The 19,930-nt window shown below is 37.6% G+C and overlaps 1 protein-coding gene and 1 long non-coding RNA gene across 5 annotated transcripts in view; one reads left to right on the forward strand and one right to left on the reverse strand.

The window, feature by feature from the left end:
• CTCF (CCCTC-binding factor) overlaps positions 1 to 3,637 on the reverse strand; it is a 2,058,695-nt gene extending 2,055,058 nt beyond the window's left edge. For 2 of the 4 annotated variants that reach the window (XM_044081454.1, XM_044081451.1), the window contains exon 1: positions 3,442 to 3,628. The gene's annotated coding sequence lies outside the window, so the exon portion shown is untranslated. Of the gene's footprint in view, positions 1 to 3,300; positions 3,364 to 3,441 lie in introns of those variants that run through there. The other 2 variants (XM_044081452.1, XM_044081453.1) reach the window with 2 other exon arrangements.
• Positions 2,449 to 19,930, forward strand: part of LOC122809740 — a 100,328-nt gene continuing 82,846 nt past the window's right edge. Inside the window, exon 1 of the long non-coding RNA XR_006365943.1 lies at positions 2,449 to 2,921. This is a non-coding gene — a long non-coding RNA (uncharacterized LOC122809740). The remainder of the gene's footprint in view (positions 2,922 to 19,930) is intronic.

A 19,930-nucleotide genomic window follows, 5' to 3' on the forward strand; every position in this document is an offset into this window, starting at 1 on the left:
GGGTATTTGCTACAAATTTAGCCACTTTATTACAGCACTGAAGTAAATGTTTGCTATGACAAACTGTGTTGAAGGCTGTAAAGAAGTCTAGAAATGAGGAAACCAGTTTGCAGTTACCTGTAACTTTACAGACTATGCAGCAGATACAAAGGTTACGAGTAGTGTTAATACTATGGGAGGAACAGAAGCCATGTTATCAGGGAAACAAATTCTTCTTGCAGGAAATACTATTTTTGAATACATTTTTTCAAGTAATTTGGATAACAGAGAGGACAAGACTGCTAAAGGTCTAGAGTTGGTGATGTCTACTGAATTTCCTCCTTTGTGTAAAGAAATAATGTGCAATTTTTTTGAGAGGGCTAAAGTGGAATTCCTGGATTAACCTATTTACAAGGATTGTCAAGACAGGCAATTTTACTGGCTGCCACATTAAGTACGCTGGCATGAAGCAGCTACAGGAATGTTCAATGCAAAAGCAATTCTTATCAACAAGCAAATGGTAACTGCAATGCTTGCAAACCATAAGAGATTTACACGTACAGGTGAAGTGGATCCAATGAACTGTAGCAAAATAAATTATGTGCTGTTGCATGACTTTCCATTTAAAGCAGTACTTTTTGTATGTAAATCTATTTACAGCTATGTTAAAAATGAAGGTTTACAACAAATGGGGTTGTAACACGATTAGATGTGATACTGCATAATAACAACACACAAGACATTCCAGAGATAACCACAATGCTGCTGACATGAAAGCAGTCTACATGGGATACAGGGTCCTGGTCTAGCACATGCATTCTGGCAGTGGAGACAGGATACCCTTATGTGGGACTACAATGTTGGTAGTGTGTAAGGCAACACATACATACATTATATATATATATATATATATATATATATATATATATATATATATATAATTACAGGTCACTTTGTCAAACTAACTTTAGTGCTGTCTGCACAAACTTCAGTGCAGTTTGCACAAAATGCTGACTGAGGAACTTATGAATCGTCTGATAAAGCCAAGTGACTTTCTGTCAAGGCTGGGAGTTTCTACACATTTTTGTTAGGGATGAAGTAAAAGAAGAAAACAACTTAAGTCAAAGGTGTATGTGTACACAATGAGGAGTCTTCTCTATTGGTAGTGTTATGGAAAGATTTTTGCAAGATTAGAGTTAGCATACATTAACAAGCTGGAATGTGGGGGGGGGTAGATGTACATGTGTACATTCATAAGGAACAAACATTCCTCATAAAAGTCACAAATAGCAATACCACCATCTTGTTTAGGTTTCCTATCAAAAGGCTGGGTGCATACACTTGACAGAGAAATTTCTTAAAGCCACAATAAAGATACAGTACCAGGAAGTTGTAAAAACAGCCCAATGAATGAATAATAAACAGAATCCATACACACAAATACAGCTCAGGACAAGAAATTCGAGAAGGGCTTACTAGTACTCTTCTGAGGAGTTACATTACATGCCTTCTCAAAGCAATCTTCAAGGTGCAATAGGCTAAACTCTCTGCTGCAAAAATAAGTCTCGGAAACTTAAAGGTGACTCGTGGTGCAGTATTTACTTAATACTGTGATATTCTTCTGCTGTTTGTGTTCACATCCCCATTGCACTCTCAGAAGTGAAAGTCTGTACCCACTCAAGAAAAAAGGACCCAACAGGCAACTTCAGCTTGGAAAAACAAGCCACGTAAACTATAAACTTAAAGGCATTTTGAAAATATTACATCAAATGAATATCTATAGTGGTTTAACACAATTTATTTTTAAAAAGTCTTCTACAAATATATCAACAATCCTATCCACTGCAAATTATTAAACACTGGTCTCCAAACACAGACTTAAAGAGATTATTATAAATGCAACAAAAACATAGTTAAAGTTAAAACAACACAAACCGAATAATGCAGTCCAGCATACTTGCACATCAGCATAATGGATGCCTGAAGAATTCCAAAGAAATTAAGACTGAAACTGTCAGTCTACCCACCTCTAAAATACACATGGCTACGACTGACAACTTGCAACTGTACCGTACCATTTCCCACCTGTTCGCTTTAAAATGCTCGCGCATAATAAACATACGTACTGACAAAACCATATTATATATATACACACACATATATATATATATATATATATATATATATATATATATATATATATACACACACACACACACACACACACACACACACACAAATACACTTTTACACGTGTGCGTAAAGTATATACACACACACTCTTTTACACGTGTGTGTAAAGCATACATTTTACATGAGTTTATTGTATACAAATCATGCTACATCTTGAAACACACTAGGGTAAATCCAAAATCACGCCTCAAACGGCAAAACGGACAAAGACTTCACATGAAAAACAACTTAAAGGCAGAAGCTATGTCTGATACAAAACAATCCAGATACAACTGTCTGGCAATCATTGCATTCAATTAATGCCATTAAGGTTCTACACGTTCTAGCAAACATCGGTGCACAGTGACTGACAACAACGCTGCTTAGACTAGTACCCAAAAAAATGTACAATTCTATTCTTCTGCCTGCAGCGAAGGACTACCCGTTAGAATAAGGTTTTAACCACTCTATCTGACAGAGGGAGCTGTTCCAAGTGCTCGCACCACTTTACTAAACGGAGAAGATCCATTAAAGGTGTGGGTATTTCCAAAGAGCGCAGACGTGTGACTGCTGCAAGCCTATTTCGGAGAAGCTTGCGAACGAAAGAATGAAACACAATCGGAAAGCGTAAGCCTTAATCCTGGAGAAATCGGCACAATTTACAATAACATTCTTAAAATATATTCTCCTGACGTGTGGACATGATGAAATGCACCTCTACAATGGAATTGTAGCTGTAAACATCTTTCTGCAAATCACTTCTAAAATAGGTACGTGTCCTCTTAAGTATATTTTAACATAGCTGTCAAGCAACTTGGACTTGTCAGATTTGCAACTTGATCTTAAAATAAAGTACAAAATATATTCATAGCACATTCAATGAAATACGGATTAGACAACCTTAAATGTAAGCAGAAACATTTCATGAAATGTGTTTGTATTCAGTGTAGGACAGTGTCACCAAATATTTCCTGAATTTAATTAACAGCCGCATTTCAGTAGAAAACAAAAGCAGTAAGATGGAGGCTTGGCCTAAGCCTGCTTTGAAAAAAGCTAAAAGGAATGACAGTGATCCAAAACAAATAATTATTAGTGAGTAAATAAGACTGCACAAGTCCGATCTTCCTTCCATGTATAAGTTTTGTCTACCTGAAGCTCAGTATTTTTCTAAATTACAATAACGATAGAGGGAGACAAACACCCCCCGACAGTCGCCCGGACCGGAGCCCCATCGTGACACCTAGAGGCCGAAGAAAGATCCTGCAAAAACGCAATTTCCTTTATACGTACCTTCTTTGATACGTATTTTTTCTGCTTTTTTTGTTTCTGTATTTTAGTAAGTAATCCGGTTTCAAATAGTAACATAAAAATACTAAAACGAGCCTGTCACAAATTTAACCAGCTCACCGTTTTATCGTTCCGGAGCTGAACGTAAAATGGCGGACAGAATCGGTAATACGACTGCGCGTACAGCACTGTGTAAAATACAATGGTATTGTGGGAGAAGGTACAAGGCGCCATTTTTAAACTAACGTGATTGCGTCATTTATGTATTTACTTATTTATTTTATTTTTGGCTATAAGTACGGCATTCTTGTACCACTCAGCTGTTTTTATTTTGCTGAGGGTTCCTGAATATTCGTCGTGTTTTTGATCCGTTTCGCGTAAGCGTTTTGATTCTCTGGTAAATGCCTGAGGATTAAAACGATTTGATAATAACGCCCGAGTCCAATATTAGAACGGTCATATTTTTCATAAAAATGCACGTTCGCGCAACCCTTGTTCTACTAATTTAAAAAAGAATTACATTCATATTTGGATATTGGTCATAATGATGTTGGACTTTTTCTTATCTTTTTTTATGTCCGTGATTCTTGAGTAAAGAAGTTCAGACATTATCATCATTATTATTTAGATGGGTGGGTAAGCAGGTTCTTAGACCCCTTTCAGTCACGACTTGGGCCAAAAGGAGGATGCACATTTGAAAAATAAACCATACTGATCATAGTGGGAAAATGATACTATGTTCCAAAAGTTAATTTTACAGTTCGTATACAAATAGAAACGTTTTATGGGATAATTTAGAACAGGGATGTCCAATCCTTTTTGACCGAGGGTTCACTTGTATTATAGGACATTCAGAGGACCAGATAAAATGCTTCGGTGGGCCATATTTTGGCCCTAGGGCAACATGTTGGGACACCTCTAGTTTAGAGGTATGGGATATCAATTAAGTGCCATGTTCTTTACAGCAACTGCATTTAAACATTTGAATCTGAAATCCTTTCAGGAGTTTTCTTTACACTTTATGGTTTTAATTAGTATTGAGTTCCATGTTATGTGACCAGTTATTAAGTTTTGTTTATTGACGGCTTTGACTGCTTTCTTTTGTGGAATATTTGTAACTGTCACCTCGATAATGCAGAATTATTACATTTTGCCCTCTTGTTTTTCTGTTGTTGTCCCACATTCAAAGGAGTCGGGTTGGGTGGGGATGTATAGATGCGTTGCCTGCGACCTGATCGGCAGCTGTCAAAATTAAAAAGTGAAAGTGTCGAGACAGACACCGTTGAGGCTGACACGTTTCTTTTTGTTGGAATATTGGTGTTTCAGCAAGACATTATGCTTAGGGACCTGTCCCACTTTGCGAGAGACGTTCTTTCTTTGATTAGTTGTGTCCTACAAAAAAATTGAAAAAAATATCCTGAGATTTTAGGACAAAATTATTTCCTATATTTTCTGTAATAGTTGCATAAAACAGTTATTCTGCATCTGAAACACCTAAATGTTATAAGAAACAGAATAAGCAACTAGAATGCTACAAGAATAAGCTTTTATTTAGGCAAAAAAGTGAAGTTCTGTCCTTTGTGCTGGCCGTAGGTATGTCTCGCCCTTCCAAATCTCATGTTTGTACCAAAAATGTCCCACTTTGGGCATTTTATAAGGTGGCAACCCTAATTATGCCAAAGGATTGCGAAAGTAGTTTAGAGAGACTACACAAGTCTTTCATAAGTTATCAACGTTACAGATGTATGTTTCCTGTACATACTCTGAACTAAACCATGCTGTGTTTATCGGTTATCCTCTTCGGTGCTTTTCTGTCTGGGCAGTTGTTAGCAAGTTAGTTTCAATGTATTCCATTTTAGTGAAATAAATGTTGTGGAGTACAGTGATGAATGGACTGTTTAACTGCATTTTTTTAGTTATGCATTTATTTTTTAAGCCAATTGCTGGTGTTCTCTGTTTTTGTGTTTCAGTTATAAGAGCTTAATAACGCTTGGTAGCCTTGCAAGCTGTGTGTGAAGTGGGCAACCTGTTGGGAGTAGGATTTGCTACTTCACATCAAGTGTGGTGGTTCTGTGAGATAATAGCCATACATTTGACTAAGCAAAGGAGATCAGAATAGAGTGGCATACTTCTCAAGTGTAGCTCATTATGAGGAACATTCCTCATTTTGACTCCTCACATGTTCCTCACAGTTCTGCATTGAGTGTGGTCCGTCATACATTCAAGAATTTTTAACTAATATCCATGGTAAATAACACTGAATCCTGTTGATTAATCAAAATAGCATTCTACAAGTATAAAATAACACGTTAACCATCCTGAGCTTCCTAGTTAAAGTTGTTTGCAAGTGTTGCATATTTTGCCCATTTGTTCCACATTATGAGAGTTGGTGCTCTACATTTTGGAGATGGATAGCAATCATAGCTCTCAATCCGCTAGGGACAAATCCAGAAATAATCAGAGACAGTTTTAAATTATTGGTACTATTAACTTTAGATATTGATAGAATAAGATAATATGAATTAATACACATTTTGTAAAGTAAAAATGTTTATAATTCTAATTATTGTTATTATTTATCAAGTATAATTCAAAATCTTTTCTCCAAAAGTCATCAGCTTTAGGAGGGATTAAGAAGCACAGAGCTAAAATGTGAGTTAAAATCAGGGCTAGTTGAGTGGTGCTGGCAAGATCTAAATAGCTAACAAAATTCAGGTGATTCAGAATATATGCTGGGAAATTCTTGCAGAAGTATTTTTATAGTCACAGTGAAATGTAAAAAAAAATGTCATATCAAGCTGATGATAGATGATGGCAATATAGGAAATATTAACGAGGGAATTGGGCACATATATTTTCACCCTGTAAGACATTACAGACATTAAGCAAAATCAACAGAATGCTTTAAGACAAATATTGCTATATTTCACAATTTGTCATTTTCTACACCATTTCCCCCTCCCCTTATTTAAATTTTCTTGACCTTATTTCCTTGCGTTTTTTCTATATTTTTTTTTTATTCATTTAGTTTTTGTACTTTAAATTTTTGTTAGTTTCCCAGTTATAGTTCATTCTTTAACAAATTATTGCTGTATATATTTGATATTTTGTTTTTATGTATTTTATTTGTATTTGTTTTTCAGGGTGGAGCACTAATCTCCATAGACCTTTTTTAGACTCAGCCTGGAAGAGATGTCTGATTAAGTGACTTGCTGTAAGTCACACAATTAGGCAATGGAGGTTGAGGGAATCCTAGTATATCATCCTAGGATACGTTGTATGTCATCAATATCTTATATAGTTGGGCTATTTGAATTCTGTCTTAATTGTGACCATATGGTTATTTTTAATATGTGTTAATTTACTACTTGATATTCTCTGGGCCAAAAATCTTAAGTCCATGTGGACCGGTGTTGTATCCCAGTTAACAAATAAAAATAAATAGATAAGTATTTGATGAGCATGTTACTTGCAGTAAAATTATGTATTTCAGTTATAGTTTTGACATGAATGTACTATATCGTGTTGCCCTGTTGAGCATGTTAGCCATTAAAAAACAATTGCCAGAAAATGGAATGCTTATGGATGTTGTTGTTTATCTTTCGGCTTTTCCCAGTAAGGGGTCACCACAGCGGAACTCCGGTCCGCTAATGATTGGCAGTAGATTTTTACGAAACGCCGAGGTGCCAGTTCGACGCCCAACCTTCAACAAAGGCATGCCCATTTACGCATGCATGGCTTTCGAACGCTACCCAACCGCGGGGAGGACATGCAGACTCCACACAGAAGGCACTCCCAAGCCCAGCCGAGAATCAAACGGGAGAACCTCTTACTGTGAGGTAACAACGCTACCGCCGTACCACTGCTGGAATGCGTAAGGATGTAATGAGCATTATAAAAGATGTGCAGTAGATGAACTGTAGTGCTCAGGAGGGAGTAGTAAAGTATGTGTTAATAAATCGTAAGTGTAGGAATGGTACAAACTAGTCACAGAATGATAAAAGAGGAGGGGCTGGTGAGGCACTGGCTGGTAGGAATGAATCCATCCATCCTCGACCCCTTTTTTCATTTTTGCCCATGGGGTCAGAGTGTCACTTCAACAGTGACAGTCATCTAGAGCCAAGGTTTACACTACCAGGTGGTTAGCCCTGCCGCAGTAGTTCAGCTGTACCACACATTCGCACACACACTCACACCTAGGGCCAATTTTACAGTGTCCAATCCACCTGCTGCATGTCTTTGGAATGTGGAAGGAAACCGGAGCACCTGGAGGAAACCTACATGAATGCAGGGAGGAGATGAAGACTCCGCACAGAAGGCACCCCAGATGAGAATTGAATCAGAGAACTTGTTGCTGTGAGGTGACAAAGCTAACCGCTGCACCACTGCACTGCCTAAATAGAATTCAAGATGGTTAAAATTGTAAAATATATATATATATATATATATATATATATATATATATATGTGTGTGTGTGTGTGTCTGTGTGTGCGAGTGTGTATATATGAGAAGTGATGTAAAATTGTCATTTGTACATAGAGAAATGAGTCGTATACAATGGAACATGTTTATACTAATAGCATATAGATGTTCTGATGTTAAGTTTATGATTTATACACTTGTTAAAGAATTAAATACAAGTTTTTTATCAAAAAATATATATACTTTCATACACATTTCTGCATACATCTTGCAAAAAATGTAACCAACTTATCCCCAATCCCATTGTCAAATAATTTCATTATATCCTACCCTGCAGGTATAGCTTTCATCTCTCCTTGTTTTATACTATCAAGTATTTATTAATAATTATTGGCATTTCTTTTACTTCATTACCTTTGATTGCTTACACTACCTTTTGCATTACATGTCCCATATCTATGTCAGATAGTTTTGTAATGTTTTTATCATTGTATGTTTCACACTAAACTGTGTGTTTTGGACATCAGTTTTTAAACAAAAAAAGCTTTCCCTTTTCTAACATAAAAGTAATTATCTATACATATTATACTCATTTTAAACTTTCCTCCAACCATTCCTTTAATGCTTCCAAAATAAAATACTTTCCTATAAAATTCATACCTTAATCCATCTTCTCTGGGTACATTCTTGATTTTCTGTCTTTTATCAATGTGTTCAGTTCATCCATCGTTAACCCTTCTAACATCTCTTCTTTTACTTATTTTTAACATATCACTGTATCTGTTTTTTTTTAATTTTGCTCATACATTTCCTTTACGTATTCAGCAACATTTTTCAGTGTTTCTTGCTGACTTCATGTAATACTGTCTTCACTGTTCCTTATCTCCTGTACTTCACTTTCTTCTGTCTAAATACTGCTTTTTTTCAAATTTAGCAAATACCTCTGACTTATTAACATGTCTGTTACCTTTATTTTGCCTAACTTCTAAACCTTATTTTCTCTTTCTGTACTGTTGTCATCTCTCCAGTGCTGTTTTATGATTCCCCATCTTTTCCACTTCAGTTCCATTCCCTCTCTGTCTTTAAATACAGCACCTTTAAATTCTCTTTGTAAACTTTCCACCATTCTGTCCATCTTTTATAAAGAGGACCCACATTTATATGTTTGTTATTTAACGTCCTTCTTTCTGTCATCATTACATTCAGTGTAATACATCCATGCATCCACAACCCTTTTTCCCATTTTTGCACAAAGGGCAAGGTGTCACATCAACACTGACAATAATCTAAAACCATTTCATGTGTATCTTTTAATTACTTTCCCATCCTTAATTTGGTTACTCTTGTCCAAGTTCAACTATCTTGTGTTTTCAAACAAAAAAGACATTTTTTATACCCCAATTCATTTCCTGAATTTCCCTCAAAACATAGTCAAGTCTTTCTTTTTGCAAATCTTCTCTCTTATAGGTATACATATTTCTTTCCCAATATTTACCAAGACATAACCTGTTATTTCTCTACAGTTTTAGATTCCTGTTCTTTCTCTTTCTTTCTTTCTTTCTTTCTTTCTTTCTTTCTTTCTTTCTTTCTTTCTTTCTTTCTTTTTCTGTGGTCACAGTTATCATCTCCCAGATTTACTTGGTTTACTGTCACAATCTTGAACCACACAACCCTTAAAATCAAAATCCTGAGATCATAATATTATAACACCAAAGCACTGAAGACCACAATGTCTAAAACACTTGAATAGCGAATCTTCCTTTTAGTGTGAACTCAGGAGTGAGTGATAACATGGGTCCTACAGAGTTTGGATCCAGGAACAAGTGCTTATATGGATCCTGGAACAAAAGTAACACATTTTAAAATGTCCGGCATGGTTTACAGTCCCCCCCCCCCATCCATCATAATAAAACTAGTTATGTTCTGGAGCTTGTTTACCCCAGTCCATATACATTTCTCATTCTTATTTCTTGAAACAGTCTTGGTTCTTGAACATAATCCTTTGAAAAATGCTTGTAATTTCTATTTTAGTCATATTGTACATGGACCAACTCAAAGTTCTAACACTAAACTCAGTATCCTATATACTTCTACCGGCATACAAGGCATCCTCCAACCCAGTACTAATGATGACATCAGAAATACTCAGTCTGGGGATCTAAACTTCTTCTACAACATCAACAGAATGGTTTGGAGGGCCAGATGTATCTCGCAGAGGATACCACTGCTGTGGAAAAGACTCCCCATCCACTTAAAATAAAGCTCATTCCTGAGCATATTCAAGCGTAATAGAAATAGAAAATTTACCCCAGGTTCCCTGTACTAAAAGGACAGAAAAAGCTTCTAAATTCTTTATCCCATTCATGGGTCCCCTCAAACTACCTTTGGTACAATCCCAGTTATTCTCAACAGGGATAATAAATAATTGCCCATGGGATGGTAAGGCCAATCTAACACCAAACTGGATAGGTTAATTCAAACACCAACAAAGAAATTGGCAAGGCTTATCAGTTCTGAATTGCACAGTTACTATTTTCTAATTTTGCACATTTCAGCTACTAGATATTCATTCCATGGGACAACATCCTTTTTCTTGTCCCCCAAAACAGAAGTCCTTCTACCGACTGGAAATATATAAAAGTCACATCACAAGAACCTTGAAACTAAGGATTCCAACAGTTTGTCCCAGACAAGTTCTCCATTTATAGAAACGTTTAACTGATAACCAAAAAAAAAAAAAAAACACCAGAAAAAAGATCTTCATTGTTTCATTGTTGACAGGTTTGTAAAACACCTTTCAAAAACTGTTTTACTTGAGGATAGAAAGGGAGCTCTAAGGGCAGACAAGCAGAGATGGATAGACGGGTAGGAAAGGCTAGAAGATTATCACTAATACTAATAATGCAGATCCAAGGGAACTAAGCTTTGAAAGGGTCCTGTTTTTGTAATGGCACCAACTAGAAGATCTCTTCCACTTAACCATATTTAATTTTCTAGTAGCAGGTTTCTTTTACCTCCTTTAATACCTACTGCTCATTCCTAGAAGTAAGGTGCCTGAAAGGTACTAAATTGTCATCCAAGCAGTTACATGAGGAAATTGAAGGTCTGTGTATATCAAACAGCACCTGTCTTGTGTGAGTAAGTCTGTTGTGCGAGAAAACCTGTGGGAATTGCCCTTGGCCATTTTCAAAAGGAGGGGAAAGGGTGGAAAGGCATGCAAAAACATGCTTGACCATGGAATAAAGATCATGGAATAAAGGATATCTGTCTTCCTGGCCTGCATGCAAGATGTCCTGGAGAAGAATTTCTTTAGCTGTCTGTTGTGGCTGGAGGCAAACATATCTACAGGTGGACCAGTTCCTGGAAGATCCTTGAATGCAACTTCCATTCAAGAGAGTCTTTCCTGGTCCTTCTCAGTTTTCCTGCAATATGTTTTGCTCCGACAAAACATAGGTAGCATGGAGGACAAGACTGAACGGAGTCTCTAATTATCAACCTATCATAGCTAGTCTGCAAAGGGGATAGGAATTGTTCCCTGTTTTGTTTGTATGCACCACTTCACTATGGTGTTGACTGTGATTACTAGCAGAGGGCCTGTAGTCCAAATATTTTGAGATCTGAGAGCAACAGTTAGTATAAGTGTTTCTTTGACATTTCCGTACTTTTATTTGTCTTGCTTTTTCCAGAGGTTCTAGACTGTCACCCCTTTGACACTTCTCCCCAAGAAGCATCTGTGATTACAGACTGAGATGGGACTAGAAGGAAGAAAGAGAGACCTGGGTTGAGAGATAACTGATTTACCCACCAGCATAACTCCTTTTTCACAAACTCCAAGACTGGAATTTGAAGTGATTTGTCAAAAACTGAATATTCCTCATATAAAGTCTGGCCAAGGGAATCATGAGAATAATAGAGACCATGAAACCTAGAATTCGGAAATATTCCCTAGCAGCTACCAAAGTCTGGTTGCAAAATGTCAGAAACTGTTCCTCGGATCATTCCATTTTGTCTTGAGGGAGAAAAGCCATCATCCCAGAAACACTGTCCCGTGAGGCAGGATGAGAAAAGATGTTTCTATGTTCCCCTAGGAACCCAGGGTGATAATTTATTCTTGTCCAAGCTGGAGAGATTCTTGACAACTTGTGAAAGAATCTACAAAAATGAGGCAGCTATGTAAACATGGAAAATGTGAATGTTTTACAACCTGCAATGAGATATTACTGGTGCCAGGCACAGGCCCATTGTAAATACTTTTAGAGCTGTTGGCAAAGCAAAGGGCAAAGCAGAAAATGTAAACCAGGCAGAAATACATAAAAAGCTTTTGAAATCTTTGAGAACTGGAACGTGATGTGAAGTTTTTGAAGGAAAGGTCTAGGACAGGTCTCCAGGTTCCTTCTTTCTTTGGCACCAGAAAGATTGTTGAATAAAATCCTTTCACTCTGAGTCCTGAGGAAATGGGTTCAGTAACCCCTGATACATCATCTAATCTAGAAGAGGAGGGAACAGTGAGGTTTGATTGTCTGGATGAAGAGAAGTCCCTTGAAAAAGAGGAAAGGAATCCCTCTGCCAGTTGTAGCCTTTTTGAACAATTCTCAGAACTCAAGTGTGTCTAAAGTTAACGGTTGTCACAGAAGAAAATGAAGACCTAGACATAATTGCCAGTTGGGGATAGAGTGAACATGAAGGGATATATAATCGGAATAGTTTCTTAAATTGTTCTTGGTTTTTGGAAAACCCTTCATTCATCTTTAAACCTCTCTGCCTTTGCTTTTTGAAAATGTGTTTGTGCTTTGCTGGGAACGCTTACTCTGTTTAATGAAAAAGGAAGCTGAAATGGAAAAAAAGTTTCCATTATTATTTTTCAAGGAGAGTTGAAAAGTCTGGACAGCACCCTGAATTTTCTCCTTTCCTCCAACATTTTAAGAACATCAGCAGAGGAAGGACCAAATTACACCTTTTATCCAGGGGTACATTCAAGATCTCTTTTCTTTCTTTCTCTATTTTTTTTTTTTTTTTTTTTTTTGTTAAACAGGAAACATTTCTATTGAATTATCACTTATGACATAGGCAATCACATAGTTATATAAATGAAAACAAGCCATATTCACATATTTTCAGTTAGAAACATATCACATATAATCTATACAGTAATTGTCCATCTAGCATTACTTGGTTCATTCAAATACTGCCTTCCCATACACCTCATTCCTTCTCCAGAACATTATTCTGCATGTATTGTTCCCACAATTTCCACTTTTTCTATGTAATTTGTTTCTATCCTTTTCTAAAGATCCCACTTCCAATTCTTTTATCTCTGTTACTGTATTCACTATTTCTAGTACATTTGGTTTAGACTTTGATGTCTATTTTCTAGTAATTTGTTTTGGCAGCTACCAGTATCACAGCTTAAAAATGTAATTTCCTTAGTTAAACCAATTTGCTGTCCCAGAATTTCTGACTGAATAGTTTGCAGGGAATTTTTAAAGGTTGCTAACTCATTGCATTCCCAAAAATATGTTCCCAATTACCTCTTCCTTCCCCATCACACCTCCAACATTTGCAATCTACCTGAGGAAAAATTATTTGGAGTCTGCTTGGAGTATAAATATACCAATGGAAACACTTAGAAGCAAAGATCCTAAATCTTCTAGACTTTGTCGCATATTTGAGAGTCATACATTTCCCTCCTGTTGTTTTTTTGCAAAGACCAGCACTGGTATAGTTTGAATATAATTAGAACATAAACTGCTGTTAAAAAGGGCTAATTAGCAGGACACATAAAATATTGCACAGCAACTGTCAAAATCAATTGGAAGAGGTTAGAAAGGATTGGGAAGAGAGATTGGATAAGCAGTTCAGAAAGACTACTTTATAAGAAGTATTGGGTGAGCAAATTGGTGTAACTAAGGACATTTTTTTTTATGAGGAGCGAATGAATGTGGTTTAAGGGAAAACATAATTTGAATGATCTATGTAATGTTTGAAAATGATTATATAGAAGATTATAAGTGATGTGTAATGTTTGCAACTGAAAATATGTCAATATGGTTTGTTTTCATTTATAAAAATGTATGATTGTCTATGTCATAAGTGATAATTCAATAAAGATATTTTTTGTTTAAAAGAAAAACAATCACACAAAAGTGGAAATCAAAGATTAAACCTGTTGTAAATGAAGTACTAAGTATTGTAAATAAAAATAAGTGGAAATGGTTTATTAAGGGAAGTAATTTTCACAAAAAAAATTGTGCATTTGGAAGCAGTGTATACAAAGCAGTGCTGAACTAAACAATTACAGTAAGTAGGTTGGTAGGAACTTTAAAGTACAGCTGAATGTTCTAATGTAAAAAAAACGGGAAAAAAAGTTTCAGCTTATTTTTCCTCTACATTGTTTTATCTTTCTGAGATTTTTCTTTTGTAGTTGAGAATTTTTTTGTCAAAAATTCCTTCTTGTGGCTATTTCATATTTTCTTGTGGGATAACATTCTTCTTTTTTGCCATTGTCCAAGGTATGTAAAGCCTTTCTAAAGGGTAGCTTCCTTCTAAGACCTTCTTTGGGAGCCTGTTCTCCCTTGAGAGCTGTAGTTTATGCCAGAGAAGCTTGCCTTACCACCCGTCAATCCCACAATTTTATCTAAGTTGAAGTAATAGCAGTCACATCTGCTAGAATTTCTGAAATAAATGTCTTTTTCAGTTGATCCTCCTTTTGTAGTATTCCATAAGGACAGGGTCACCCTAAGAAGTAACTTGCTTTTTTTTTTTGCCTAAAGTGGTCTTGGAAACAAACCTTAATCAGTCCACTAATTTACATGCTGACTGGGAGAGTATCTGTTTCACTATGTGAACATGCAGCAGGAGCTCAGAGTGTACGCTAACAAGATGAAATCTGTCTATAAAGTCAGCCAGTTATTTTTAGTATTTGTCTAAGAGGAATCTAAGGCAAAAGGTCTCTAAACTTATTGTTTGCACCCAGTTTTACCATAATAAATATGAGAAGCCTTTTAGTTCATTACCTAAGGCCAAATCCACTAGAACAGTTACTACAGTTACAGCATTCTTTAGGTCTTCCCTCAACATCTTCACAGGGTGCTGTGAATTGGGTATGATGTCCAGGTTCTGGACTTCCTTTGAAGCCTCTGTTATTTGAGGGATGTTCTCAAAGAGATGTCCACCCAGGAAGATTTGCTTGCAATTCTGTCATGTTGTTACTGAGGATGGACTTTATCTTGTGCAACAGTATGATAATGTCAGATGTGTAAAAGTAGGGCTATCCTCCTTCCTCTGCCTCTTTCATAGTTGGCTTAGAGTTTCAATCCATTCTTCTTATTTTGATTCTTAGGCATATATCTAAAAACATGGCATTTTGGAATAGGGTGAGGGTACTAAGCAGTCTGGGAAGGTTATATTCTTGGGTAGTCTTAACATATGTAGCATTTGTCTTGCTGTACTTAAGATGGACCTACTTTTACTGATTTATTGTTATTTTAAGTACATCACTTTAGTATCTTGCAAAGTACTATTTATTACCATCTCATCTGCTGGCATTTGTAGGATGACTACTTGGAGTCCATTGCTGGGCACATCTACATCAGCAACAGGTATTTCTTCTATAAATTCAGGTATCAAACATATCATTTCCACCATTGGTTCAGCTCAGCTTAGCCTCAAGCCTTCAGGACTGATGGCTGTGGCTATTTCTATGGTACCATATGCCAGAGTTCACTCACAGCTACTAGACTGAACAGTAGAGGTTCAGTAGTAACATAATTCACATCCCACATCCCATTCCAAAAGAGTCAGCAAGACCTGCAAGCGGCACCTTCAGTGATGAGCAATACTGGACAATCTTACCTGTTGAATCTTCTTCTAGTTGTCAGATCCAGAAGTGTTAGTCACTACAAATGAGTCAACTTTGGGATGGGGAGGGGTAGTACATTGGGCAGATAGTTCAAGGTGTCCAGACGTTTCAACAGTCCAAGCTGTATGTAAATGTTCTGGAGATGAGAGCAGTCTTCTCACACTTTCAGCTCTTCAGGACTCTAAGGTTAAATTACCATTCACTCTGACAGCATGGCAGAGGGTATCAGGTATTAACCCATATGTGGATAGGCTGTAGAAGTCTGAAAGTGAGCCATGTACTCCAGCTACTTCCTAGTAGCCAGTCATATACTATGGGAGGCCAGTTCTTTTATATGTAGACTGTCACTGTTTATTGATGCCCACAGTTGGTGTGTTAGCCACACACCATGACTTACAAGTTGTTCTGTTTAAAGGGTAAGCCTCAGAGTTGTAATAGGGCTGACTGGCACTGACCCATTGGGTGCCCCCCATTTTAAAGTTGGAGACACAAAAAAATCCTCTGATGGTTTTGTGTCTTTCGGTTTTTCCCGGTTAGGGGTCGCCACAGCAGAACTCCGGTCCGCCAGTGATTGGTAGTGGAAATCCTCTGATGGTTGAGAACTGGGAAAAAAAAAGTGACTGGTCTAAGCAAACAGTTGCTTTATATATTTGTGCATGTTACTCTTTGTGTCAGATACATTTTGCTGATCTCTCGTTCACACTGGCTGTCATTTACCCTTAAAAATATGGTGTTCAAATTAAGTAAAGCACTATTATGGGTCTGCATAAGTGGCCTTTGCCAAACTGTGTCAAAACATTTGCTAAACAGCAGAAAAGAGCTATACTAGTTTCTTGCTATGGTTTCTAACCCACAATCAAGGCCTTATTTTAAGCAGGCATGATCTCAATTGCTTAAATGATTGTTGATGCTATTTGCAAGGAGCTGTCAGCACCTTTTGTATAGTTAATGCACCATATAAGAGTTTGTACCCAGGACAATCACACTTTTGCTCCATCTTGCTATGGCTTTGGCAAGCCATGATGTGATGTGTTTGCATGTCTGACCAGTGGCAAATGCACCAACTTTATTTTTCTGATTCTGCTTCTCAGGGGTCATTTCATAGCTACAATCTTCCACAGATGGCCCCAGAATTCCTTTATGCTTTTCACAGATTTCCTCTGATGGCAAGGTTCACAAAATAAAAATCTTCCTTATAGCTGCCTACTGACCTTAGCAAATGTGGTTACCTTCTTTCATTCTTCTCTTCTGGAGAAGCCATTGCAATTAAAGTCCAGCAAAACATTGTTGACCCATCCCTCAGGCAAACTTCAGCCAAACGTTCACCCCTCAGACCCTCAGTTTATTTTAACTATTTCCATTAATTTTCAGTAACCCGTTCTTTTCTAAACAAGTTGTTCAGATCAGTTGCTCTTCTCATCCATTCTCTCAAGACTTGACAAAGATAAATTTCCTTATTTCCCTGTAGGCAGCAGTTAGAGGACTAAATCCCATTTCAGCTGCAGTCCTTTCAGTTTTTGACAGTCGTTCTGAAATTTTTGATTTTTGGATTTGGCTTTTGTTCCTCTCTGGCTAAACTGTAAATGTGCATAGCTTTTGTGAGTGGCATCATTTTTCTTAGACCACCCACCTCCTTATAGAATGACGAACATTCCTGGGTTTTGTAGTTCATGCTGGAGAAACCTGCCTTACTACCCATTTGACAAATTATCTTTATCTGGTTCATAATACTTGTGCAGGAAGACGCCTTTTAAGTGGCAGTGAAATCTCATCCAGCTTATAGTGTCTTGTGAAGGTGTTGAGTGAAAACCAGGTAGCTACTGCACAAATGTCATCTAAGTGTCTTGCTGTCCTGTTTAATATACCATATGTAGTCTTTCACAGAAACAAGTCACATTTAAGAATTACCATGACCTCAGATATGTGGTTCTCTTCCTTTCTGGGCTTCCACTTTATCATGAGCTAGCTTGAAATTTTGCATTTTTAGTGAAGCATTTCCCATTTTCTGCATACTGTGTGGTTGGGCCTAGGCCTGCCATTTATCAAATATTTGACCTCTCATCCTTAGTTCTGCAAGTGTACATGTGGTGGAGCCATTCATCCCACCCAAGGGTGCATTCAAGGTGAAACTCATAACATAAATCATTATGTGATCTGTCATGGTTTGAAAGGCAGTACTAGTGCAAATGCAGACAAGCCACCAACACTAGCCATATAGAGGGGTAAAGTTCTAACTGCCCCTATGTGACCTGAGTTTGACTAGCAGCTTTGATGCTTTACAGTGCTGGCAGAGCAGGACGGGCATGCCCATTCTAGAGGTATGGTGGGAAGAGCAAGACATATACAGTCGCAATCTCCTGATGGAGGCACAGCATTCCAGTAGGCATCCTGAGGGTGGAATTACAGCTCACAAAGCCACCAACTTTTCCTTGCCCTCAACAAGTGTATGGTAAGATGCACTTGCTGGAGGAGCATTGCAAGTTCCCACAGTGATGCAGGTATCCCGTTTCTGTGCCCTAAGAGCATTTAGGGGTATCACAAATGCTGTCTTTGCTGGGATGCTGATGAGAGCACAAACTCCCTATGTCTGTGTAGATGATAGCCCCTCCAGACTGCTGTCAGCCAAGCAGATCTGGGTACCCTGCACATCTAGGGAATAAAATGACTCATGTTTGATGGGAGAGACTTGATGAACAGTAGGCAGAGGGGGAAGACACTTAGAAAAATACAGAAAGTTGTTACAGGCATTCATTCTTTCTCAAGCCCTTGTCTGTTTTTCTTAAAAACCTAACTGTTCTATGAAGAAATGTTTTCTGATTCAGTAGCCACTCCTTTAGAAATGGACAAATACTCTGCCACTTCCCACAGATGTTCATGTCCATTCCAGTGATGCAGACAAAGCTGTAGGAGACTCTTTTTAATATCCCCTCCATTCTGGTAGTGGAGTCCTCAGCTGCCACTTCTGTTTTCTAGCCTCCGCGATTTTTCAACTACCCCAGATTCCTACCCCTTTTAGGCAGTCCATTAAGTTCCCAGCAATTGGTTATAGTTGGTTGGTTGGTTAAGGTTATCTGCAGATTTGATCCCTACCAGTCTAAAAGCTTTAACCCTTTCCCAAATGACTCAGGCCACGAGAGGTTGTTTCCCCTTCCTTCAGTCATTACTTTCCCCTGCACAAGTTCTGCACCAGCTGTTCCAGTGCTGGTGTTATCCTTATAAGTTCCAGTGTACCCTTTCCAAGCACTGACTCCTACAATGATAATATAAGCCCCTCTTGCACCATTTTCTGTGACTTCTCAGTGTCAACCACCATAATTACCTGACACTGTACCCATCAGCCTTGGTTTTCTCTTAACTTTCACTGCCATATTACAAATACCTCCATGCTTGCTTTCTGTATCATCATTGGCTCCTGTAGTGGCTAATAAGGTACCATGCTTTGCTTTCTTTTAAACCTGTGAGGTTGCTCTGTGTTTAAAGTGCCACCCAGGCCATCAGATACTTAACCTTGGAGACCACAGTGCTATCTTCAGCACCTTCTTGGAGATTCAGCAGGATGCTGTTTTGCCTACTCTTTATTTTCTCCGTGTAATACCTCTACTTCACTCCAGCCTCATAAAAAGGACATCAAAATCCTCAGCCAACACAAGAATGGAGAAAGGAGATATTGCCAATAGGGATGAATGCCAAAACAGGTACAGAAAATAGGTAAGAGACCGCTGGAATTTACTGGAGAAAACTGGCAAGGGAACCAAGGTACTGGGAGCAAATAACTAAAGAGTAAAAGGTTATATAGTGGGATGAGACCAAGAAGAACTTTAGATTGTAGGCTAAAGACTGTCTTCCTGCCAGGGATTGATATCTAGAGTATACACAAAGAGAAAGGGATATGGGAGTCCTAACTGAAATCCTGCTCTGGTAAGAGTTTTTAGTCAATTCTAAAACAGAAGCCAGTGTTTTAAAAAGGGATAATTAGTAGGTATATATTGCATAATATTGCATGATAACTATAAGAATCAGAGAAAGTATATTATTAGAAAAGATTTGTAATAGTGACTGGAAAAACAATTTACAAGAGAAGAATGAGATGACATATCTATGTCTCCCAAGTATGCAACAAAGTCCTGAAGGTTTAGGCATTTTGCTTGGAAATGCTTGCATAGGTATTTTTATACCCCAAGCAGACTTAATATTTTCCCTCTGATAGAAAG

The sequence above is a fragment of the Protopterus annectens genome, chromosome 8.part0 (assembly GCF_019279795.1).
Source record: "Protopterus annectens isolate FY-2018-M chromosome 8.part0, PAN1.0, whole genome shotgun sequence".
In the NCBI taxonomy this organism is placed as follows: Eukaryota; Metazoa; Chordata; order Ceratodontiformes; family Protopteridae; genus Protopterus; species Protopterus annectens.